Source organism: Amblyomma americanum, chromosome 10 (genome assembly GCF_052857255.1).
Source record: "Amblyomma americanum isolate KBUSLIRL-KWMA chromosome 10, ASM5285725v1, whole genome shotgun sequence".
Taxonomy (NCBI): domain Eukaryota; kingdom Metazoa; phylum Arthropoda; class Arachnida; order Ixodida; family Ixodidae; genus Amblyomma; species Amblyomma americanum.
The window spans coordinates 108,530,819-108,556,814 of NC_135506.1; the positions used below are offsets into that span (position 1 = coordinate 108,530,819).

Below are 25,996 nucleotides of genomic sequence, written 5' to 3' on the forward strand. Positions count from 1 at the left end.
ACTGAGGGAATGCCAGCTCAAGGCACAAGTACGAAGACTTAGCAACACAACAACCGGAAGGGCGCTCCTGACGAGGTTGAGTCGGGATAGCGAAAAGCCGCAAAACAGTAGGGCCGCAAAACCAGACCCGCTAAAAAAGAAAATAAGCATACAACCTATCCACCGAAACATGGACCAAAACCTCCGTGTTAACAGGAGACCGGCTAGAGAAGAGTTTTACGAGAGGAACATGGGGCACAGAGACAATACAGTCTATACAGACGCCTCCCTATACCCCCAAGTACACAAAAACTACGCCATAGCGGTAGTCGTAAACAACCGAGGAGAACACATCAAGAGCCTCACAGCCGAAGTGTCCGATATAACGGAGGCAGAGGAGATAGCTGTCGCCCTGGCAGCTAGAGAAGGATATAGAACAGGGAATTCCCTTAACATTTTAACAGATTTGCAAGAAGCGTGCCGGAACTATATCCGAGGGAGAATTAGCAGTACTGCGCTCAAAATCCTCGGTGGAGCCCCGCTCCCCGAGGAACGACAAACACAAAGTTTAATCTGGATACCAAGTCACGCGGGGATCAGGGGCAATGAAGGGGCAGACATCCTAGCTCGAGGAATGACCAGCCGAGCAGGAACGTCGTTAACCCCGGAGGAGTCTCAGGTCGCTTGTGGGGACAGTTATTCGGAATTACTAAACCTATACAAGGGGCTAAGAATCCAATATCCCCCACCGCATAAAGCATTAACCAAGGAGGAGGCCACAGTATGGCGAAGACTGCAAACCGGCTACTTTCCTAACTTATACATACTAAACAAAATGTTCCCCACACAGTACAGCGCCAACTGCCCGTGGTGCGGAGCACGACCGACATTATACCATATCACGTGGGAGTGCGAAATAATTTATGCATTCCACAAACACACAACACCATGTGCGGAGAAATGGGAGAGCCGGCTCACCAGCTGCGAGCTCGGGGTCCAATGGGCACTAGTAGCGCATGCAAGCAAGGTGGCCCGACTCAGTGGAGCCCTGGAATAGGGGCCCACCCACGGCCAAGGAGGACCCAAGCTTCAAGATGAAGACTTCGTCCTCCACCGCTTCCACCCCCCTAAGAGAATCAATAAAAAGTTTTTCATTCATTCATTCATTTTCCCTTACCCATGCAGTGCAATGTAGCCAACGAGAAGCCTTTCCCTCTCTCTGTATCTACCTAAAACATCCACAGGAAAAAAAAACAGTTTGGTGTAATATGAGAAATGAAATGATATTATATGTACTGAATGATGATGATGTGCTCACATCATGTTATAATATACGCGGGCTTCCAATACATGCGAGCCAATATGCGCGGGCTTTGGATCTCAGCATTAAGCCGGCATGACATTGTAGGATGGCTACAAATGCAGCGCTGCCTGGCGTTTGGTAATTAGTCGTAGCGTGAGCGATTCCACTACAATGTAAATCTGGGTTTCGATGTGCCCTGACGCCAGTATTGTTAGCAGGCCGTGTGGTCGATGTAATGGATTCCAGCCACAAATCTCCGTTCGCTGATGCGTCGAGACAGAGGGCGTGCATAGCGTCGTCGCCGTTACCAGACAAGCTACCAGGCTTTGCCTGGCAGCTCGGTTGGGCTGTGCTGCAACCACGAGACCGCCTAGAGCGAAGGGGAGGTTTTCACTAAAGCTAACGTAGAAGCCGTATCAGTGGCTGGAGTGTGCTCGCAGTCCACAGGTGGAGCAGCGGTCTCTCGCGCTGCCCTCTGCTCCCCCGCTGAAAGTATGAACTGGCTGACGACCCGCCACGGTGGCTGAGTGGTGAAGGCGCTCTTCTGAGCCCCAATACCACTGTTCGAACCCGACCGTGGCGGCCGCATTTCGATGGAGGCGTGGCTACTGATTCGGAGTACCCGTGTTCGATGGACGAATTGAAACATCTTTTAAAGCGGAAGCTTCACTGGCCGCAGGTTGAGCAATTTCGCATGATTCCTGAAGAGCCGTGCTGCGCATGCGCGAGGAGCAGTGGCGACACCCGCCGTATTTCTGTCTCTGGCTTCCTATTCAAAACTGCGCATGCTCCACTAGTAGCACCGAACCACAGATGTACCGCCACTCCGCAGCGCCGCGCCTTTCCTCAAAATGCAACTTTAAATTTTCAGTTCTCTTTTTCTTCTTTCATTCCCTCCTCCATCCCTTCCTTTACGGCGCAATTCGGATGTTTACCGAGATATGTCAGACGGTTACTGTGCTTTGCGCATTCGCCGTGCCATCTGGAATGATGTCATACCGCGCGGCTCGCCGTCGCTGCCGTTTGGTCTGACGTCACACCGCGTTCCTCCTCGTTGCGCTCGCCTCCGCTCGCTTCGCCAGCTGCGTCGCATGCCTTATAACATGTAGGAGGATTGAAAGGCAGAGCTCGCGTGCGCTGCAACCACAGTTGGGTGGTCCCTAATGCGACAACAGCATAGCTAGACAGCTAGACTAAACTCGACTTGCAATCAAGATTCACCAAGGCTAACCATGCTATGGGTTAGCTTTCGCTACGTACATCCTGGCATAGACGAGCTAAACCACTGCCAATTTTTATCTCTCTCTGGCTCTCTAGCCACTACTGCGCATGCACCAGTAGTAGCACCGAGCCACAACTGTTCAGCCACTGCGCACCGCCGAGCCTCTCCTCAAAATCCAACTTTAAATTTTCAGATTTCTATTTCCCTCCCTCCATTATCTCTTCCTTTAGGCGCAATTCGGGTGTCCATCAAGATATGAGAGGCGGTTATTGTGCCATTTACTTTCCTCAAAAACAAAACAAAACAAGTTAGCCGAGGACGTTCGTAGAGTTGATTCGCGTTGAAAACTTTGCAAAAGACCGTTGATTTTCACGAAAGCAAAGGCGCACAATCGGATGCGTGGGTCAGTGGAGACCTCAATCTCCCTTTCGCTTTGTAGCCCCGCCGCGGTGGCTCAGTGGTTAGGGCGCTGGACTACTGATCCGGAGTTCCCGGGTTCGAACCCCACCGCGGCGGCTGCGTTTTTATGGAGGAAAAACGCTATGGTGCCCGTGTGCTGTGCGATGTCAGATCACGTTAAAGATCCCCAGGTGGTCGAAATTCCTTTCTTCTTTCACTCCCTCCTTTATTCCTTTCCTTACTGCGTGGTTCAGGTGTCCAACAATATATGAGACAGATACTGCGCCATTTCCTTTCCCCAAAAAACCAATTATTATTATTATTATTATTGCCGCGATCGGGTTCGAATTTGGGTACTCCGGATCAATTTTCATTCTCCCTTCTATGCTGAATGGCACCCTCAGCAAAGCTAGAACGTGGCACATTCTAAAAACGCTAATGTACCCAAGCAAAAGCAAGGCGGAAAGCAGCAAATCCATCCAAAGACTGATATACCAGTACGAAGGCACAGAAGAACAACTGCTCCAAGCGGTACGAGAGAAATGCTATGGGAAGGACCAGGTGGACGGCTACCAAGGCGACTACCAGGTCGTGGAAAGCCCAACCACGGACAGACCCATTACGACAGAAGAAGTCGTCGAGGCCATAAGGGCGACAACAAAAAACACGGCAGCGGGAGCGGACAAAATCAACAAATCGCTGATTCGAAATTTAAGCGACGAAGCAATCAATCAACTCACCCTATACATCAACAAACAATGGGAAGAAGGGACGGTACCAGCGGAGTGGAAACACGCCGTCGTCGTGATGATCCCCAAACCCGGCAAAAAACTCCAGATTGAAAATCTTAGACCCATCTCGCTAACTTCGTGCCTAGGCAAGCTGTACGAGAGAATTGTTAACGGACGAATACAAACGCACCTAGAAGACGAAGGATGGTACCCCAACACCACGTTCGGATTCAGGGCCACCCTTTGCAACCGAATACATATTTTCTACAGTTAAAAAAGGAGGTACTGGAAACAATGCCAAAACAAGGGGAGAACCTTGTCATGGCCGTCGATATCAAGGGGGCCTTTGGCAAGGTGTCCCACGCCGCTTTAATGGAAGGCCTAAACACCACGAACTGCGGGAAGAAGATTCATGACTACGTCAGAAGCTTCCTCACAAACAGAGCGGCAACAGTAGGCCTAGGAGGCCTACGGAGTGACACCTTCTCCACGTCAAGCAAGGTCACTCCACAGGGCTCCGTAATCTCGCCAATACTCCTAAACATAGCAATGATCAGTCTTGCCAAGAAACTCAGCCGAATCCAGGGGATCAATCACGCAATGTACGCCAACGACATCACCATCTGGACCACCCAAGGCTCACTGGGAGAGAAGCAAGAGGCACTACAAGAGGCTGCCACCTGCATCGAAGAATATACAAGACAAAGGGGACTCAGATGCTCAACGGAGAAGTCCGAGCTCCTCAGAGTAGGCAGACACCCTACGGATGCCCCACTCGAAGTAAAACTAGAGGGCCAGAATATCCCGGAGCAAAAGATGATTAGAATCGTCGGCATGTGGCTGCAAGGAAGCCGGAAATGCAGCCACAACCTCAGCCTGCTAAGCAAAGCGGCGGAGCAGGTGGGCCGAATGATTAGCAGAGTAGCCCACAAGCAGTACGGCATGAAGGAGGACACACTCAGGCTGGTCAACAGCCTAGTGGTCAGCCGGGTAACATATTCACTGCCGTACCACGTAACCATCAAGGCAGGAAAGGAGCAAGCGGAGACGATACTCCGGAAGGCGTACAAGACAGACCTTCATCTCCAAAAAAACACCTCGAACGACAAGCTCATGCAACTTGGAGTTAGCAACACCTTTGAAGAACTGAGGGAATGCCAGCTCAAGGCACAAGTACGAAGACTTAGCAACACAACAACCGGAAGGGCGCTCCTGACGAGGTTGAGTCGGGATAGCGAAAAGCCGCAAAACAGTAGGGCCGCAATACCAGACCCGCTAAAAAAGAAAATAAGCATACAACCTATCCATCGAAACATGGACCAAAACCTCCGTGTTAACAGGAGACCGGCTAGAGAAGAGTTTTACGAGAGGAACATGGGGCACAGAGACAATACAGTCTATACAGACGCCTCCCTATACCCCCAAGTACACAAAAACTACGCCATAGCGGTAGTCGTAAACAACCGAGGAGAACACATCACGAGCCTCACAGCCGAAGTGTCCGATATAACGAAGGCAGAGGAGATAGCTGTCGCCCTGGCAGCTAGAGAAGGATATAGAACAGGGAATTCCCTTAACATTTTAACAGATTTTCAAGAAGCGTGCCGGAACTATATCCGAGGGAGAATTAGCAGTACTGCGCTCAAAATCCTCGGTGGAGCCCCGCTCCCCGAGGAACGACAAACACAAAGTTTAATCTGGATACCAAGTCACGCGGGGATCAGGGGCAATGAAGGGGCAGACATCCTAGCTCGAGGAATGACCAGCCGAGCAGGAACGTCGTTAACCCCGGAGGAGTCTCAGGTCGCTTGTGGGGACAGTTATTCGGAATTACTAAACCTATACAAGGGGCTAAGAATCCAATATCCCCCACCGCATAAAGCATTAACCAAGGAGGAGGCCACAGTATGGCGAAGACTGCAAACCGGCTACTTTCCTAACTTATACATACTAAACAAAATGTTCCCCACACAGTATAGCGCCAACTGCCCGTGGTGCGGAGCACGACCGACATTATACCATATCACGTGGGAGTGCGAAATAATTTATGCATTCCACAAACACACAACACCATGTGCGGAGCAATGGGAGAGCCGGCTCACCAGCTGCGAGCTCGGGGTCCAATGGGCCCTTGTAGCGCACGCAAGCAAGGTGGCCCGACTCAGTGGAGCCCTGGAATAGGGGCCCACCCACGGCCAAGGAGGACCCAAGCTTCAAGATGAAGACTTTGTCCTCCACCGCTTCCACCCCCCTAAGAGAATCAATAAAAAGTTTTTCATTCATTCATTCATTTTCTCTTACCCATGCAGTGCAAGGTAGCCAACGAGAAGCCTTCCCCTCTCTCTGTATCTACCTAAAACATCCTCCGAAAAAAAAACAGTTTGGTGTAATATGAGAAATGAAATGATATTATATGTACTGAATGATGATGATGTGCTCACATCATGGTATAATATACGCGGGCTTCCAATACATGCGAGCCAATATGCGCGGGCTTTGGATCTCAGCATTAAGCCGGCATGATATTGTAGGATGGCTACAAATGCAGCGCTGCCTGGCGTTTGGTAATTAGTCGTAGCGTGAGCGATTCCACTACAATGTAAATCTGGGTTTCGATGTGCCCTGACGCCAGTATTGTTAGCAGGCCGTGTGGTCGATGTAATGGATTCCAGCCACAAATCTCCGTTCGCTGATGCGTCGAGACAGAGGGCGTGCATAGCGTCGTCGCCGTTACCAGACAAGCTACCAGGCTTTGCCTGGCAGCTCGGTTGGGCTGTGCTGCAACCACGAGACCGCCTAGAGCGAAGGGGAGGTTTTCACTAAAGCTAACGTAGAAGCCGTATCAGTGGCTGGAGTGTGCTCGCAGTCCACAGGTGGAGCAGCGGTCTCTCGCGCTGCCCTCTGCTCCCCCGCTGAAATTATGAACTGGCTGACGACCCGCCACGGTGGCTGAGTGGTGAAGGCGCTCTTCTGAGCCGCAATACCACTGTTCGAACCCGACCGTGGCGGCCGCATTTCGATGGAGGCGTGGCTACTGATTCGGAGTACCCGTGTTCGATGGACGAATTGAAACATCTTTTAAAGCGGAAGCTTCACTGGCCGCAGGTTGAGCAATTTCGCATGATTCCTGGAGAGCCGTGCTGCGCATGCGCGAGGAGCAGTGGCGACACCCGCCGTATTTCTGTCTCTGGCTTCCTATTCAAAACTGCGCATGCTCCACTAGTAGCACCGAACCACAGATGTACCGCCACTCCGCAGCGCCGCGCCTTTCCTCAAAATGCAACTTTAAATTTTCAGTTCTCTTTTTCTTCTTTCATTCCCTCCTCCATCCCTTCCTTTACGGCGCAATTCGGATGTTTACCGAGATATGTCAGACGGTTACTGTGCTTTGCGCATTCGCCGTGCCATCTGGCATGATATCCTACCGCGCGGCTCACCGTCGCTGCCGTTTGGTCTGACGTCACACCGCGTTCCTCCTCGTTGCGCTCGCCTCCGCTAGCTTCGCCAGCTGCGTCGCATGCCTTATAACATGTAGGAGGATTGAAAGGCAGAGCTCGCGTGCGCTGCAACCACAGTTGTGTGGTCTTTAATGCGACAACAGCATAGCTAGACAGCTAGACTAAATCCGACTTGCAATCAAGATTCACCAAGGCTAACCATGCTATGGGTTAAATTTCGCTACGTACATCCTGGCATAGACGAGCTAAACCACTGCCAATTTTTATCTCTCTCTGGCTCTCTAGCCACTACTGCGCATGCGCCAGTAGTAGCACCGAGCCGCAACTGTTCAGCCACTGCGCACCGCCGAGCCTCTCTTCAAAATCCAACTTTAAATTTTCAGTTTTCTATTTCCCTCCCTTCATTATCTCTTCCTTTAGGCGCAATTCGGGTGTCCATCAAGATATGAGAGGCGGTTATTGTGCCATTTACTTTCCTCAAAAACAAAAGAAAACAAGTTAGCCGAGGACGTTCGTAGAGTTCATTCGCGTTGACAACTTTGCAAAAGACCGTTGATTTTCACGAAAGCAAAGGCGCACAATCGGATCCGTGGGTCAGTGGAGACCTCAATCTCCCTTTCGCTTTGTAGCCCCGCCGCGGTGGCTCAGTGGTTAGGGCGCTGGACTACTGATCCGGAGTTCCCGGGTTCGAACCCGACCGCGGCGGCTGCGTTTTTATGGAGGAAAAACGCTAAGGCGCCCGTGTGCTGTGCGATGTCAGATCACGTTAAAGATAACCAGGTGGTCGAAATTCCTTTCTTCATTCACTCCCTCCTTTATTCCATTCCTTACTGCGTGGTTCTGGTGTCCAACAATATATGGGACAGATACTGCGCCATTTCCTTTCTCCCCAAAACCAATTATTATTATTATTTCGCTTTGTATATCCTGTATTAGCTGGGCTAATCCACATTATTTTTATTACACGAAAAAAAATCTTCCTGGGTGCTCTCCTACAGGTCCAGGAGTCCACGAGCTTGTGCTTCACATAAACCCCGATCCATCAGCCAATTCTGGCCGCCGGGTTCAGCGCTTCGTAAAGCAGCCTCCCAGGAAGAATGGTTGGGATTAGGGATGGGGGTACTGCTTTGGGGAAGGACATTCCCAAAGTTAGTCGAAATGTGTGGATCTGGGCACGCCACAGCTGTTTCAATGAGGTTAAAGGTGGGGTGAAAGCATGAGAGACGGTCGGGTTAATTAAAGCAGCCCTTCTGAAATTGTCGCCATGTGGCTCTGTATAAGGGCGAAAAGATACTGTGGGGCGATGGTAATCATGCAGCCGAGTTTGTGGAACGTGTTGATTTGATATGTATGAAGGACCGATAAGGCGCCCGTGTGCTGTGTCATGTCAGTGCACGTTAAAGATCCCCAGGCAGTCGAGATTATTCCAGAGCTACAGGACCTCTTCTTTTCTTCTTTCACCCCCTTCTTTATCCATTCGCTTACGGACCGGTTCAGGTGTCCGCCGATATGTGCGACAGATTCTGCGTCATTTGGTTTCCTCAAAATCCAATATTCAGTTTTCGGCACTGAAGCAATGGGCCGCCGCGTTCATTAAGTAACCAACCTCTTACTATCAACCATTAACTACCACCTGTCAGGGTAGGGGTTGGGCTGCTGGCAGTAGTGGAGGCTTTTATTGCCAACATAATGAGTGATGGATGCGAAGCCCCCTACAATACACATGGATGCTCCCTCACTGTGAGGGGTACCCTTGCAAAGCGAAGTATAGCCTTTGGAGCGCAATCTTTAGAGCTCTGGAGATGATCGGGCGCTATTCTTGAGAAGTTCAATTTAGATGAGTCTACCAGCAAGGCTCCGCCACGGTCGGTGATGGCAAATGAGTAAAGGTGGGGCCTGTGACCATGGTTGGCAGGATGGGCGCTCTGCCGATCCAGTGTATGGAACGCAATCAAAGCAGGTATTTCCAGTTGGACACCAATACCACGTATAAGAAAGCGAGAATGAGACCTCTACTGACCCAGGTAGCCAGTTGTGCGCCTTTCTTTTCGTGAAAATCAGCGGCCCCTACTACGCTGTCAACACCAGTCAACCCAATGAACGGCGCGGCTCAATTGTGTTTGGTTTTGAGGATAAGAAATGTGGTAGTAACTGTCACATATTGCTAGACACCCAAACCGCGCTCTATGGAAAGGGATAACGGATGGAGGTTAAGAATAAAAGGAAAGGAAATTGAATATAAAAAATTTGTTTTTGAGGAAAGGAAATGATTCGGCCTCACATCTCGGTGGTCACCTGAACCGCGCCTTATGGGAAGGAAGAAATAAAAGAATGAGATGAGATATGCAGGCGGCAGCGGCGTCACCAAGGCTACGGCGGGGCTGTGGTCAAATGGAGGTCAAACTTGAGCCCATAGCGAAAGTGATGCCGCTAGGCCGGAAAGTTTTCGCTTTAAAAGGCACCCGTGTGCTGTTCGATGTCAGGGCTGTGGCTTCATGGCCCTCCGCCCTGGCATCTAGAAGCTCTCACCAATGTGATGAGGGCTCCTTGTCTGCCGCGGCGGCTAAGCGGTTGTGCCGCTCGGCCACTGCTTCCGAGTACCTGGGTTTGAACCCAATCGCGGCGGCCGCGTTTCGTAAAGTTGAGGCGAAACACTAAGGCACCCGAGTGCTGTGCGACGCCAGTGGAAGTTTTCCAGGCGGTCGAAATTATCCCGGACCTCTCTACAACGACACTTCATCCTTCCTATCTTATCGTAGTCCCTTATTTAACCATTCCCTTACGGTTCGGCTCAGGAGTCCGCCGATATGTGAGACAGGTACTGCGCCATTTTCTTTTCTCAAAAAAGCCAGTTTTCTCGTTGTGACCAGATGTACCTGTTAATAAACCGTCGTCGCCATTTCTGATGAAGCGTTGGTTGCGACGTGCATCTCTTATTTCAGTCTTTCCTCTCACATCTAATTTAACTATCCTACTTTCTGCACGTAGCAGTGATTGTCGTTCTGCTTGAGCCAGTGCGCTTTCTTTTTCATTATTTCTTCAGTCGCAACAAGAATAACAGCAACAGGATGGATTTATGCTTATCTTAAAGACAGACAGCAATTTGTTCAAATTAAAAATTACTCATCCGGCATGCTTTCTGTTACCTCCGGAGTTCCCCAGGGAAGTGTTCTCGGACCATTGTTATTTTTACTTTATATAAATGACTTAGTAGATGTTTTACCAGGTGATGTTTCAATCAGGTTATTCGCAGACGATTGTGTTGTTTTTAAAAAGATCTCGAGCACGGAAGACCACACTTCTCTACAGGCTGCCTTGAATGCTATTGATCTTTGGTGTCAAGAGTGGGGCATGGAATTAAACGGGGAAAAAACTGTTCTGCTCCGCGTTACAAGAAAGAAACACCCCAGCATATTCACATACGAAATAGGCAAGACTGTGATCTCTGTAGTTGATAAATATAAGTATCTAGGAATAACCCTCACAAATAATCTATCATGGTCCATTCATATCACAGATATTTGTGCTTCCGCTTTTCAAAAATTATGCTTTTTGAAACGAAAGCTTGAAAATGCTCCCGTTAGAACAAAACTTTTAGCCTATAACACATGCATAAGATCGAGACTGGAATACGCGTCGGTGCTGTGGGATCCCTACACCAAAAAGGACATAGAAAAATTGGAACGCATTCAAAGAAAAGCAGTGAGGTTTATATTTGGAAAATATAGAAGACTAGATTCTCCTTCACTACTCATGCAACAACATAAAATTCCAACATTAGCAATACGAAGGAAAATAAATCGACTTCTGCTCCTTCATAAATTTTTGTCAAGTAAAGTCCCGTTTAAACTTCCAGATTGCATTCAGAAAGCTACCACCAGGCGAACAAGGCACACTACTCAATACACACTGGCTCCGATTTTTGCAAAAACCAATTCTTACCAGAACAGTTTTTCCCCAAAACAGTGAATGAATGGAACAAACTACCACCGAGCATTTTTGAATCGAATAACTTTCTATCAGAACTGGAAAGTCTTTTTTTTCCCAGGTAAAGGCGCCTTGATTGCACTGTATTCTTGTACTGTACCATGTCATTTTCTCACTCTTTCTATATTAATGCCTCTTTACGTTGTACTTTTGTATCTTGGACTGATGTCCTTTTTCTTGTATAGTTTTGTTCCAAATTTTATTGTGGACAAGTATTCATTTGTTGCCAGACTTACTGGTGTTGAATTTCTGGACATTTTTCTTTTGTTTGTGTAGCCTTTTTACTTTGCATTCTTTGTAAAATGCCCCTCCTGCTAGGGCCAAAGCATTGGCCTGCAGTATGGTTAAATAAATAAACCGGCAGTGCACGTTAAAGATCGCCAGGTAGTCTTAATTTATTTGGCGAGCTCCACTACGGCACCCATTTCTTCCTTTCTTCTTTCCCTTCCTCCGTCTTACGCTCTCTATGGAGGAAAAACGCTAAGGCGCCCGTGTGCTGTGCGATGTCAGTGCACGTTAAAGAACCCCAGGTGGTCGAAATTATTCCGGTGCCCTCCACTACGGCACCTGATTCTTCCTTTCTTCTTTCACTCCATCCCTTATCCCTTCCCTTACGGCGCGGTTCAGGCGTCCAACGATATATGAGACAGATACTGCGCCATTTCCTTTCCCCAAAAAACCAATTATTATTATTATTATTATTGCCGCGATCGGGTTCGAACCTGGGTACTCCGGATCAATTTTCATTCTCCCTTCTATGCTGAATGGCACCCTCAGCAAAGCTAGAACGTGGCACAATCTAAAAACGCTAATGTACCCAAGCAAAAGCAAGGCGGAAAGCAGCAAATCCATCCAAAGACTGATATACCAGTACGAAGGCACAGAAGAACAACTGCTCCAAGCGGTACGAGAGAAATGCTATGGGAAGGACCAGGTGGACGGCTACCAAGGCGACTACCAGGTCGTGGAAAGCCCAACCACGGACAGACCCATTACGACAGAAGAAGTCGTCGAGGCCATAAGGGCGACAACAAAAAACACGGCAGCGGGAGCGGACAAAATCAACAAATCGCTGATTCGAAATTTAAGCGACGAAGCAATCAATCAACTCACCCTATACCTCAACAAACAATGGGAAGAAGGGACGGTACCAGCGGAGTGGAAACACGCCGTCGTCGTGATGATCCCCAAACCCGGCAAAAAACTCCAGATTGAAAATCTTAGACCCATCTCGCTAACTTCGTGCCTAGGCAAGCTGTACGAGAGAATTGTTAACGGACGAATACAAACGCACCTAGAAGACGAAGGATGGTACCCCAACACCACGTTCGGATTCAGGGCCAACCTTTGCAACCGAATACATATTACTACAGTTAAAAAAGGAGGTACTGGAAACAATGCCAAAACAAGGGGAGAACCTTGTCATGGCCGTCGATATCAAGGGGGCCTTTGGCAAGGTGTCCCACGCCGCTTTAATGGAAGGCCTAAACACCACGAACTGCGGGAAGAAGATTCATGACTACGTCAGAAGCTTTCTCACAAACAGAACGGCAACAGTAGGCCTAGGAGACCTACGGAGTGACACCTCCACGTCAAGCAAGGGCACTCCACAGGGCTCCGTAATCTCGCCAATACTCCTAAACATAGCGATGATTAGTCTTGCCAAGAAACTCAGCCGAATCCAGGGGATCAATCACGCAATGTACGCCAACGACATCACCATCTGGACCACCCAAGGCTCACTGGGAGAGAAGCAAGAGGCACTACAAGAGGCTGCCACCTGCATCGAAGAATATACAAGACAAAGGGGACTCAGATGCTCAACGGAGAAGTCCGAGCTCTTCAGAGTAGGCAGACACCCTACGGATGCCCCACTCGAAGTAAAACTAGAGGGCCAGAATATCCCGGAGCAAAAGATGATTAGAATCGTCGGCATGGGGCTGCAAGGAAGCCGGAAATGCAGCCACAACCTTAGCCTGCTAAGCAAAGCGGCGGAGCAGGTGGGCCGAATGATTAGCAGAGTAGCCCACAAGCAGTACGGATGAAGGAGGAGGACACACTCAGGCTGGTCAACAGTCTAGTGGTCAGCCGGGTAACATATTCACTGCCGTACCACGTAACCATCAAGGCAGAAAAGGAGCAAGCGGAGACGATACTCCGGAAGGCGTACAAGACAGACCTTCATCTCCAAAAAAACACCTCGAACGACAAGCTCATGCAACTTGGAGTTAGCAACACCTTTGAAGAACTGAGGGAATGCCAGCTCAAGGCACAAGTACGAAGACTTAGCAACACAACAACCGGAAGGGCGTTCCTGACGAGGTTGAGTCGGGATAGCGAAAAGCCGCAAAACAGTAGGGCCGCAAAACCAGACCCGCTAAAAAAGAAAATAAGCATACAACCTATCCACCGAAACATGGACCAAAACCTCCGTGTTAACAGGAGACCGGCTAGAGAAGAGTTTAACGAGAGGAACATGGGGCACAGAGACAATACAGTCTATACAGACGCCTCCCTATACCCCCAAGTACACAAAAACTACGCCATAGCGGTAGTCGTAAACAACCGAGGAGAACACATCAAGAGCCTCACAGCCGAAGTGTCCGATATAACGGAGGCAGAGGAGATAGCTGTCGCCCTGGCAGCTAGAGAAGGATATAGAACAGGGAATTCCCTTAACATTTTAACAGATTTGCAAGAAGCGTGCCGGAACTATATCCGAGGGAGAATTAGCAGTACTGCGCTCAAAATCCTCGGTGGAGCCCCGCTCCCCGAGGAACGAGAAACACAAAGTTTAATCTGGATACCAAGTCACGCGGGGATCAGGGGCAATGAAGGGGCAGACATCCTAGCTCGAGGAATGACCAGCCGAGCAGGAACGTCGTTAACCCCGGAGGAGTCTGAGGTCGCTTGTGGGGACAGTTATTCGGAATTACTAAACCTATACAAGGGGCTAAGAATCCAATATCCCCCACCGCATAAAGCATTAACCAAGGAGGAGGCCACAGTATGGCGAAGACTGCAAACCGGCTACTTTCCTAACTTATACATACTAAACAAAATATTCCCCACACAGTATAGCGCCAACTGCCCGTGGTGCGGAGCACGACCGACATTATACCATATCACGTGGGAGTGCGAAATAATTTATGCATTCCACAAACACACAACACCATGTGCGGAGCAATGGGAGAGCCGGCTCACCAGCTGCGAGCTCGGGGTCCAATGGGCACTAGTAGCGCATGCAAGCAAGGTGGCCCGACTCAGTGGAGCCCTGGAATAGGGGCCCACCCACGGCCAAGGAGGACCCAAGCTTCAAGATGAAGACTTCGTCCTCCACCGCTTCCACCCCCCTAAGAGAATCAATAAAAAGTTTTTCATTCATTCATTCATTTTCCCTTACCCATGCAGTGCAAGGTAGCCAACGAGAAGCCTTTCCCTCTCTCTGTATCTACCTAAAACATCCTCAGGAAAAAAAAACAGTTTGGTGTAATATGAGAAATGAAATGATATTAAATGTACTGAATGATGATGATGTGCTCACATCATGTTATAATATACGCGGGCTTCCAATACATGCGAGCCAATATGCGCGGGCTTTGGATCTCAGCATTAAGCCGGCATGACATTGTAGGATGGCTACAAATGCAGCGCTGCCTGGCGTTTGGTAATTAGTCGTAGCGTGAGCGATTCCACTACAATGTAAATCTGGGTTTCGATGTGCCCTGACGCCAGTATTGTTAGCAGGCCGTGTGGTCGATGTAATGGATTCCAGCCACAAATCTCCGTTCGCTGATGCGTCGAGACAGAGGGCGTGCATAGCGTCGTCGCCGTTACCAGACAAGCTACCAGGCTTTGCCTGGCAGCTCGGTTGGGCTGTGCTGCAACCACGAGACCGCCTAGAGCGAAGGGGAGGTTTTCACTAAAGCTAACGTAGAAGCCGTATCAGTGGCTGGAGTGTGCTCGCAGTCCACAGGTGGAGCAGCGGTCTCTCGCGCTGCCCTCTGCTCCCCCGCTGAAAGTATGAACTGGCTGACGACCCGCCACGGTGGCTGAGTGGTGAAGGCGCTCTTCTGAGCCCCAATACCACTGTTCGAACCCGACCGTGTCGGCCGCATTTCGATGGAGGCGTGGCTACTGATTCGGAGTACCCGTGTTCGATGGACGAATTGAAACATCTTTTAAAGCGGAAGCTTCACTGGCCGCAGGTTGAGCAATTTCGCATGATTCCTGGAGAGCCGTGCTGCGCATGCGCGAGGAGCAGTGGCGACACCCGCCGTATTTCTGTCTCTGGCTTCCTATTCAAAACTGCGCATGCTCCACTAGTAGCACCGAACCACAGATGTACCGCCACTCCGCAGCGCCGCGCCTTTCCTCAAAATGCAACTTTAAATTTTCAGTTCTCTTTTTCTTCTTTCATTCCCTCCTCCATCCCTTCCTTTACGGCGCAATTCGGATGTTTACCGAGATATGTCAGACGGGTACTGTGCTTTGCGCATTCGCCGTGCCATCTGGAATGATGTCATACCGCGCGGCTCGCCGTCGCTGCCGTTTGGTCTGACGTCACACCGCGTTCCTCCTCGTTGCGCTCGCCTCCGCTCGCTTCGCCAGCTGCGTCGCATGCCTTATAACATGTAGGAGGATTGAAAGGCAGAGCTCGCGTGCGCTGCAACCACAGTTGGGTGGTCCCTAATGCGACAACAGCATAGCTAGACAGCTAGACTAAACTCGACTTGCAATCAAGATTCACCAAGGCTAACCATGCTATGGGTTAGCTTTCGCTACGTACATCCTGGCATAGACGAGCTAAACCACTGCCAATTTTTATCTCTCTCTGGCTCTCTAGCCACTACTGCGCATGCACCAGTAGTAGCACCGAGCCACAACTGTTCAGCCACTGCGCACCGCCGAGCCTCTCCTCAAAATCCAACTTTAAATTTTCAGATTTCTATTTCCCTCCCTCCATTATCTCTTCCTTTAGGCGCAATTCGGGTGCCCATCAAGATATGAGAGGCGGTTATTGTGCCATTTACTTTCCTCAAAAACAAAACAAAACAAGTTAGCCGAGGACGTTCGTAGAGTTGATTCGCGTTGAAAACTTTGCAAAAGACCGTTGATTTTCACGAAAGCAAAGGCGCACAATCGGATGCGTGGGTCAGTGGAGACCTCAATCTCCCTTTCGCTTTGTAGCCCCGCCGCGGTGGCTCAGTGGTTAGGGCGCTGGACTACTGATCCGGAGTTCCCGGGTTCGAACCCCACCGCGGCGGCTGCGTTTTTATGGAGGAAAAACGCTATGGTGCCCGTGTGCTGTGCGATGTCAGATCACGTTAAAGATCCCCAGGTGGTCGAAATTCCTTTCTTCTTTCACTCCCTCCTTTATTCCTTTCCTTACTGCGTGGTTCAGGTGTCCAACAATATATGAGACAGATACTGCGCCATTTCCTTTCCCCAAAAAACCAATTATTATTATTATTATTATTGCCGCGATCGGGTTCGAATTTGGGTACTCCGGATCAATTTTCATTCTCCCTTCTATGCTGAATGGCACCCTCAGCAAAGCTAGAACGTGGCACATTCTAAAAACGCTAATGTACCCAAGCAAAAGCAAGGCGGAAAGCAGCAAATCCATCCAAAGACTGATATACCAGTACGAAGGCACAGAAGAACAACTGCTCCAAGCGGTACGAGAGAAATGCTATGGGAAGGACCAGGTGGACGGCTACCAAGGCGACTACCAGGTCGTGGAAAGCCCAACCACGGACAGACCCATTACGACAGAAGAAGTCGTCGAGGCCATAAGGGCGACAACAAAAAACACGGCAGCGGGAGCGGACAAAATCAACAAATCGCTGATTCGAAATTTATGCGACGAAGCAATCAATCAACTCACCCTATACATCAACAAACAATGGGAAGAAGGGACGGTACCAGCGGAGTGGAAACACGCCGTCGTCGTGATGATCCCCAAACCCGGCAAAAAACTCCAGATTGAAAATCTTAGACCCATCTCGCTAACTTCGTGCCTAGGCAAGCTGTACGAGAGAATTGTTAACGGACGAATACAAACGCACCTAGAAGACGAAGGATGGTACCCCAACACCACGTTCGGATTCAGGGCCAACCTTTGCAACCGAATACATATTACTACAGTTAAAAAAGGAGGTACTGGAAACAATGCCAAAACAAGGGGAGAACCTTGTCATGGCCGTCGATATCAAGGGGGCCTTTGGCAAGGTGTCCCACGCCGCTTTAATGGAAGGCCTAAACACCACGAACTGCGGGAAGAAGATTCATGACTACGTCAGAAGCTTCCTCACAAACAGAGCGGCAACAGTAGGCCTAGGAGACCTACGGAGTGACACCTTCTCCACGTCAAGCAAGGGCACTCCACAGGGCTCCGTAATCTCGCCAATACTCCTAAACATAGCAATGATCAGTCTTGCCAAGAAACTCAGCCGAATCCAGGGGATCAATCACGCAATGTACGCCAACGACATCACCATCTGGACCACCCAAGGCTCACTGGGAGAGAAGCAAGAGGCACTACAAGAGGCTGCCACCTGCATCGAAGAATATACAAGACAAAGGGGACTCAGATGCTCAACGGAGAAGTCCGAGCTCCTCAGAGTAGGCAGACACCCTACGGATGCCCCACTCGAAGTAAAACTAGAGGGCCAGAATATCCCGGAGCAAAAGATGATTAGAATCGTCGGCATGTGGCTGCAAGGAAGCCGGAAATGCAGCCACAACCTCAGCCTGCTAAGCAAAGCGGCGGAGCAGGTGGGCCGAATGATTAGCAGAGTAGCCCACAAGCAGTACGGCATGAAGGAGGACACACTCAGGCTGGTCAACAGCCTAGTGGTAAGCCGGGTAACATATTCACTGCCGTACCACGTAACCATCAAGGCAGAAAAGGAGCAAGCGGAGACGATACTCCGGAAGGCGTACAAGACAGACCTTCATCTCCAAAAAAACACCTCGAACGACAAGCTCATGCAACTTGGAGTTAGCAACACCTTTGAAGAACTGAGGGAATGCCAGCTCAAGGCACAAGTACGAAGACTTAGCAACACAACAACCGGAAGGGCGCTCCTGACGAGGTTGAGTCGGGATAGCGAAAAGCCGCAAAACAGTAGGGCCGCAATACCAGACCCGCTAAAAAAGAAAATAAGCATACAACCTATCCACCGAAACATGGACCAAAACCTCCGTGTTAACAGGAGACCGGCTAGAGAAGAGTTTTACGAGAGGAACATGGGGCACAGAGACAATACAGTCTATACAGACGCCTCCCTATACCCCCAAGTACACAAAAACTACGCCATAGCGGTAGTCGTAAACAACCGAGGAAAACACATCACGAGCCTCACAGCCGAAGTGTCCGATATAACGGAGGCAGAGGAGATAGCTGTCGCCCTGGCAGCTAGAGAAGGATATAGAACAGGGAATTCCCTTAACATTTTAACAGATTTGCAAGAAGCGTGCCGGAACTATATCCGAGGGAGAATTAGCAGTACTGCGCTCAAAATCCTCGGTGGAGCCCCGCTCCCCGAGGAACGACAAACACAAAGTTTAATCTGGATACCAAGTCACGCGGGGATCAGGGGCAATGAAGGGGCAGACATCCTAGCTCGAGGAATGACCAGCCGAGCAGGAACGTCGTTAACCCCGGAGGAGTCTCAGGTCGCTTTTGGGGACAGTTATTCGGAATTACTAAACCTATACAAGGGGCTAAGAATCCAATATCCCCCACCGCATAAAGCATTAACCAAGGAGGAGGCCACAGTATGGCGAAGACTGCAAACCGGCTACTTTCCTAACTTATACATACTAAACAAAATGTTCCCCACACAGTATAGCGCCAACTGCCCGTGGTGCGGAGCACGACCGACATTATACCATATCACGTGGGAGTGCGAAATAATTTATGCATTCCACAAACACACAACACCATGTGCGGAGCAATGGGAGAGCCGGCTCACCAGCTGCGAGCTCGGGGTCCAATGGGCCCTAGTAGCGCACGCAAGCAAGGTGGCCCGACTCAGTGGAGCCCTGGAATAGGGGCCCACCCACGGCCAAGGAGGACCCAAGCTTCAAGATGAAGACTTTGTCCTCCACCGCTTCCACCCCCCTAAGAGAATCAATAAAAAGTTTTTCATTCATTCATTCATTTTCTCTTACCCATGCAGTGCAAGGTAGCCAACGAGAAGCCTTCCCCTCTCTCTGTATCTACCTAAAACATCCTCCGAAAAAAAAAACAGTTTGGTGTAATATGAGAAATGAAATGATATTATATGTACTGAATGATGATGATGTGCTCACATCATGGTATAATATACGCGGGCTTCCAATACATGCGAGCCAATATGCGCGGGCTTTGGATCTCAGCATTAAGCCGGCATGATATTGTAGGATGGCTACAAATGCAGCGCTGCCTGGCGTTTGGTAATTAGTCGTAGCGTGAGCGATTCCACTACAATGTAAATCTGGGTTTCGATGTGCCCTGACGCCAGTATTGTTAGCAGGCCGTGTGGTCGATGTAATGGATTCCAGCCACAAATCTCCGTTCGCTGATGCGTCGAGACAGAGGGCGTGCATAGCGTCGTCGCCGTTACCAGACAAGCTACCAGGCTTTGCCTGGCAGCTCGGTTGGGCTGTGGTTCAGGTGTCCAACAATATATGGGACAGATACTGCGCCATTTCCTTTCTCCCCAAAACCAATTATTATTAATATTTCGCTTTGTATATCCTGTATTAGCTGGGCTAATCCACATTATTTTTATTACACGAAAAAAAATCTTCCTGGGTGCTCTCCTACAGGTCCAGGAGTCCACGAGCTTGTGCTTCACATAAACCCCGATCCATCAGCCAATTCTGGCCGCCGGGTTCAGCGCTTCGTAAAGCAGCCTCCCAGGAAGAATGGTTGGGATTAGGGATGGGGGTACTGCTTTGGGGAAGGACATTCCCGAAGTTAGTCGAACTGTGTGGATCTGGGCACGCCACAGCTGTTTCAATGAGGTTAAAGGTGGGGTGAAAGCATGAGAGACGGTCGGGTGAAATAAAGCAGCCCTTCTGTAATTGTCGCCATGTGGCTCTGTATAAGGGCGAAAAGATACTGTGGGGCGATGGTGATCATGCAGCCGAGTTTGTGGAACGTGTTGATTTGATATGTATGAAGGACCGATAAGGCGCCCGTGTGCTGTGTCATGTCAGTGCACGTTAAAGATCCCCAGGCAGTCGAGATTATTCCAGAGCTACAGGACCTCTTCCTTTCTTCTTTCACTCCCTTCTTTATCCATTCGCTTACGGACCGGTTCAGGTGTCCGCCGATATGTGCGACAGATTCTGCGTCATTTGGTTTCCTCAAAACTCAATATTCAATTTTCGGCACTGAAGCAATGGGCCGCCGCGTTCATTAAGTAACCAACCTCTTACTATCAACCATTAACTATCACCTGTCAGGGTAGGGGTTGGGCTGCTGGCAGTAGTGGAGGCTTTTATTGCCAACATAATGAGTGATGGATGCGAAGCCCCCTACAATACACATGGATGCTCCCTCACTGTGAGGGGTACCCTTGCAAAGCGAAGTATAGCCTTTGGAGCGCAATCTTTAGAGCTCTGGAGATGATCGGGCGCTAGTCTTGAGAAGTTCAATTTAGATGAGTCTACCAGCAAGGCTCCGCCACGGTCGGTGATGGCAAATGAGTAAAGGTGGGGCCTGTGACCATGGTTGGCAGGATGGGCGCTCTGCCGATCCAGTGTATGGAACGCAATCAAAGCAGGTATTTCGAGTTGGACACCAATACCACGTATAAGAATGCGCGAATGAGACCTCTACTGACCCAGGTAGCCAGTTGTGCGCCTTTTTTTTCGTGAAAATCAGCGGCCCCTACTACGCTGTTAACTCCAATCAACCCAATGAACGGCGCGGCTCAATTGTGCTTGGTTTTGAGGATAAGAAATGTGGTAGTAACTGTCACATATTGCTAGACACCCAAACCGCGCTCTATGGAAAGGGATAACGGATGAAGGTTAAGAATAAAAGGAAAGGAAATTGAATATAAAAAATTTGTTTTTGAGGAAAGGAAATGATTCGGCCTCACATCTCGGTGGTCACCTGAACCGCGCCTTATGGGAAGGAAGAAATAAAAGAATGAGATGAGATATGCAGGCGGCAGCGGCGTCACCAAGGCTACGGCGGGGCTGTGGTCAAATGGAGGTCAAACTTGAGCCCATAGCGAAATTGATGCCGCTAGGCCGGAAAGTTTTCGCTTTAAAAGGCACCCGTGTGCTGTTCGATGTCGGGGCTGTGGCTTCATGGCCCTCCGCCCTGGCATCTAGAAGCTCTCACCAACGTGATGAGGGCTCCTTGTCTGCCGCGGCGGCTAAGCGGTTGTGCCGCTCGGCCACTGCTTCCGAGTACCTGGGTTCGAACCCAGTCGCGGCGGCCGCGTTTCGTTGAGGCGAAACACTAAGGCACCCGAGTGCTGTGCGATGCCAGTGGAAGTTTTCCAGGCGGTCGAAATTATTCCGGACCTCTCTACAACGACACTTCATCCTTCCTATCTTATCGTAGTCCCTTATTTAACCATTCCCTTACGGTTCGGCTCAGGTGTCCGCCGATATGTGAGACAGGTACTGCGCCATTTTCTTTTCTCAAAAAAGCCAGTTTCCTCGTTGTGGCCAGATGTACCTGTTACTAAACCGTCGTCGTCATTTCTGATGAAGCGTTTGTTGCGACGTGCATCTCTTGTTTCAGTCTTTCCTCTCACATCTAATTTAACTATCCTACTTTCTGCACGTAGCAGTGATTGTCGTTCTGCTTGAGCCAGTGCGCTTTCTTTTTCATTATTTCTTCAGTCGCAACAAGAATAACAGCAAACCGGCAGTGCACGTTAAAGATCGCCAGGTAGTCTTAATTTATTTGGCGACCTCCACTACGGCATCCATTTCTTCCTTTCTTCTTTCCCTTCCTCCGTCTTACGCTCTCTATGGAGGAAAAACGCTAAGGCGCCCGTGTGCTGTGCGATGTCAGTGCACGTCAAAGATCCCCAGGTGGTCGAAATTATTCCGGAGCCCTCCACTACAGCACCTGATTCTTCCTTTCTTCTTTCACTCCCTCCCTTATCCCTTCCCTTACGGCGCGGTTCAGGCGTCCAACGATATATGAGACAGATACTGCGCCATTTCCTTTCCCCAAAAAACCAATTATTATTATTATTATTATTATTGTCCACGGAGTTGTGATATCTCCTTTCCTCAAAAACCAATTCCAATTTTTTTCCCTCAGCCTCATTCTTCTTCCTTGAATGATAAGTTAGCAGGCAGCATTTGCGGCCGACTTTTTTTCGCCTTCGAGCGCTGCCATACTGGTGGTGGTGGTGGAAACATTTATTGCCAAATACAGAGGGGACCAAACCCCCTAACATGGCACGAGGTAACCCTTAGGGGGTTGTCATTACAGGGTAAAGGACAGCCCTTGGAGGGCTATCCGCTTCAGAGCGTTGGTAATTATCCGGCGCTGGACAGCAGCAGCTGAGCTGGCCAGGAGAGTCTCTCGATATAACTCCGCCGTGGTGGGGGATGGAGGGTGTAGGAAGGCAGATCATGTGAGGAAGACATGAAGGAGGTCTCCCGGTTTCCCGCAGAGCTTACAAGAAGAAAGGAATTGACCAGGGTAGCGGGCATGAAGGAGAATAGGGAGGGGCAGTTCGGGTCTGGAGTCGCCGCCAGTGGGAGGTCTGGGTTAAGGTTAGGGAGGGAGCCGGCGGTGCGTAAACGCGCCGGGTATCTCGGTTGTAGGCAAGTATATCTTTGAACGTAAGCAGACGCTCTCGGGATAGCGGTGCCGGTCCAACTCTTGCCCGGAAAGTGATACCTCAGGCGAGGGAGTAGACCTCCTCATTACCCGGGGGCCTGCGTTACGGTGTGGGTGGGGTGTCAGAAACGTAGAAGCCGAGCCGCGGTGCGGGATATCAGGCCTTGGGCGAAATTGGATAGGGCGGGATTTGAGGCGGAGATAATTTTGGTGGCAGAGGTGGAGGCAAGAGCGAGTGCAATGGCCGCTTCCTCTGCAATTTCCGATGAGTCTGTGGTAACGGACCCTGATGCGATTAAACGGGCCTGGGAATTAGCGACGGCGAGAACCATGCTGGAGCCCGACGAGTACGCTGCCGCGTCCACGTAGGCTACCTCGGGATTGTTGCCGTAGAGCTTGTGCGGGGCTTTGGCGCGGGCTGCCCTGCGTTCTCCATTGTGCTCGGGGTGCATGTTGTTGGGAATTGGAAGGATGATGAGATGGGAGCATGGGACTGGAGGTAGAGGAACCCCCTCGGTAGGATGGGTGATAGGGGTGATAGCTAGCTGACAGAGTAGAGTGCGGCCTGCCGCGGTACTCGACAGGCGAGTCAGCTGTGCTATTAGGGTGGCTTCTGCCAGCTCCTCAAACGTGTTGTGGGTACCGAGGTTGAGGAGCCGGATAGTAGAGGTGCTGGGGGGTAGGCGATGGGCAACCTTCGTGCAGCTCCTGAGGAGCGCGTTGATGCAGTCCCGCTCCTTCTGCTTTAGGGGGAGGTAGGGGAATAGGTACGCCGTGCGGCTCGTGATGTAAGCCTAAGTGAGGCAGAGAGTGTTCCGCTCTCGCAGACCAGCGCGCCGGTTCGCCGCGCGCCGAATGAGACGGGTGGCTTGCTGGGCTTGGGTCTGGAGAGTTTGGATGGCGTTGCCATGCGCGCCGTGGGAGTGAAGGGCGAGGCCCAGGATGCGAGTCTTGGAGACGACGGAAATGGGGTGGATTCCTGCAGTGAGTGAGATGGGAGTGTTGGCGGGGTTGTGCGGCCTGGGGCGGTAGAAGAAGAGTTCTTACTTAGAAGGGGAGCAGGCTAGGCAGCTCGCGCGAGCGTATGAGTCGATGATGTTGAGGGCCGACTGTAGGTTGTGTTCCATGTCGGCATCACTGCCTCAAATAGCCCAGATAGTGAGGTCGTCAGCATAGAGGCTGAAATGTATGTCGGGTATTTGGGTGGTGGTGGTGTAAACTTTATTACATACAGGGGAGTTAAGGACGCAAGGTTCTTGGGCCCCCGCACGGCCCCGCTGAACTCAAACATTCATGTCCCGGAGGCTCATGACGCTGGCAGCCCGGCCTGTGGCGATGGCTTGGTTGGCCGGGTCCTCGGAGCGCAGTAGGGTCTCCGAAGCCTCCCAAATGGTAAGGTGCTCCAGGCCCCGCGGGGGAGGATCCGCCGGGCAGAGGAAAAGGATATGATCGAGAGTGGCTTTAAGGTGGTGGCCGAGGGTACAGGAGAGGTTTGTGTGGACTTGGTGTTAGCGCGACCGTATATAAGGGGAAGGTAAGGTGCGTGTTTGGAGCCGCCTCCAAAGTGTCTGATGATAATTGTCGAGGGAGGGATGGGGTGGGGGTACAGCCGACGCTCGGCTTTGCAGGCCTGCGTCAGTTCACTGAAGGAATGCATGCGGTCCCGTGAGAACCCCAGATCGAAGGCCGCCGGTGCCCGGTTGAGAGAACCTCGGGCTAAAGCGTTGGCAGCCTCGTTTCCGGGATTGCCGGAGTGGGCAGGCACACATATCAGCTCCATGTGGCGGGGCGGGTGCGCGGCGAGGGAGTTCAATATGCGAAATGCAGGGACGTGAACTCTCCTGCGGGCGAAATTTAGTATGGCACTTTTAGAGTCCGATAGTATATACCGGGCCTCCGTTCTCGTGATAGCTAGGTCAATAGCGGCCTCTTCAGCCTCCTCCGAAGATTCAGTGGGTAATACGTTAAGGGTAGCAATCGTTTGTAGGGAGGGGTTCGTGATGGCTACAACCGCGTCCTCGCCTGTGCATGCGGCATCCACCTAAACAGCATCCGGTTCCAGACCATAGTTTTTGTGGAGCGCCAGTGCGCGAGCTCTACGGCGGGGTTCGTGGTAGGTGGAGTGCATGTTTTTAGGGAGAGGTTTAATAAGAAGTTCGCGATGAATGTGATGGGGGACCGGGAGCTGCGTGGGATCCGTGGCTGGTATCTTGATGCTGAGGGTGTGTAGGATGTGTCTGCCGGTGGTGGTTCTCGCGAGACGTATGTATTGTGTCTGTCGGTGGGCCTCGATTAGCTCACCTATCGTGTTCTGTAGGCCTAGCTGGAGGAGTTTTTCGGTTGAGCTATTTAGGGGTAGGTGTAGTGCTGTCTTAAATGCAGTTCGGATCATGGCATCCAGGGTGGAGGTTTGTGTGGCCTGGAGTTTCAGGTAGGGGAGCGTGAAGAGAAAGCGGCTAAGGTCGAATGCATGAATGAGACGATATAGGTCATGCTCCTTCACGCCACGGTGGTGTCCAGAAATTCTGCGGATTAGGTGGGATATCGACACCGCTATCTGCTTAAGTTTCTGGATGGTGAGAGTGTTTTCCCCGTTGTTCTGGATGTGGAGGCCCAGCGAATTGTTGGAGTTGTAGAAGGGCTAAAATAAAGAGGATAGGAGACAGTACAGCACCCTGAGGGGTTCCCCGCGCTCCCATTGAGACACCGGACAGCCGGTGGTCGCCCAAGGTGAGTATGGCGGCTGGTTTGAAGAGGAAATCGCGGACGTAATTGTAAATCCGCGGGCCTATGCCTAGGGCGAGGAGGCCCTCTAGGATGGCTGCGTGGGTAACGTTATGGAAAGCTTTTGTTAGGTCGATGCCGAGGATAGCCTTGGTGTCGCCCGCGGGGGAGCCTAGGATGATGTGCTTGAGCAGTAGAAAGACGTCCTGGGTGGACAAGCCCAGGCGGAAACCAAACATGCACGAAGGCATAAGGTTGTTCTCCAAATACCGGCTGAGCCAGGTCTGGAGAACGCGCTCCATGAGCTTGCCCACACACGACGTAAGAGAGATGGAACGGAGGTTAGCGGGGAGAAGTGGTTTGCCGGATTTGGGA

The 25,996-nt window shown here is 50.6% G+C and overlaps 3 non-coding genes across 3 annotated transcripts; all 3 read left to right on the forward strand.

The window, feature by feature from the left end:
• Positions 1-2,947: 2,947 nt before the first annotated feature.
• TRNAS-ACU (transfer RNA serine (anticodon ACU)) lies at positions 2,948-3,022 on the forward strand. Its single transcript has one exon. It is a non-coding gene; the product is annotated as a tRNA-Ser (tRNA).
• A 4,703-nt stretch (positions 3,023-7,725) lies between these two features.
• On the forward strand, positions 7,726-7,797 carry TRNAS-ACU (transfer RNA serine (anticodon ACU)). Its single transcript has one exon. It is a non-coding gene; the product is annotated as a tRNA-Ser (tRNA).
• An 8,476-nt stretch (positions 7,798-16,273) lies between these two features.
• Positions 16,274-16,348, forward strand: TRNAS-ACU (transfer RNA serine (anticodon ACU)). The gene has a single exon. It is a non-coding gene; the product is annotated as a tRNA-Ser (tRNA).
• Positions 16,349-25,996: the final 9,648 nt, after the last annotated feature.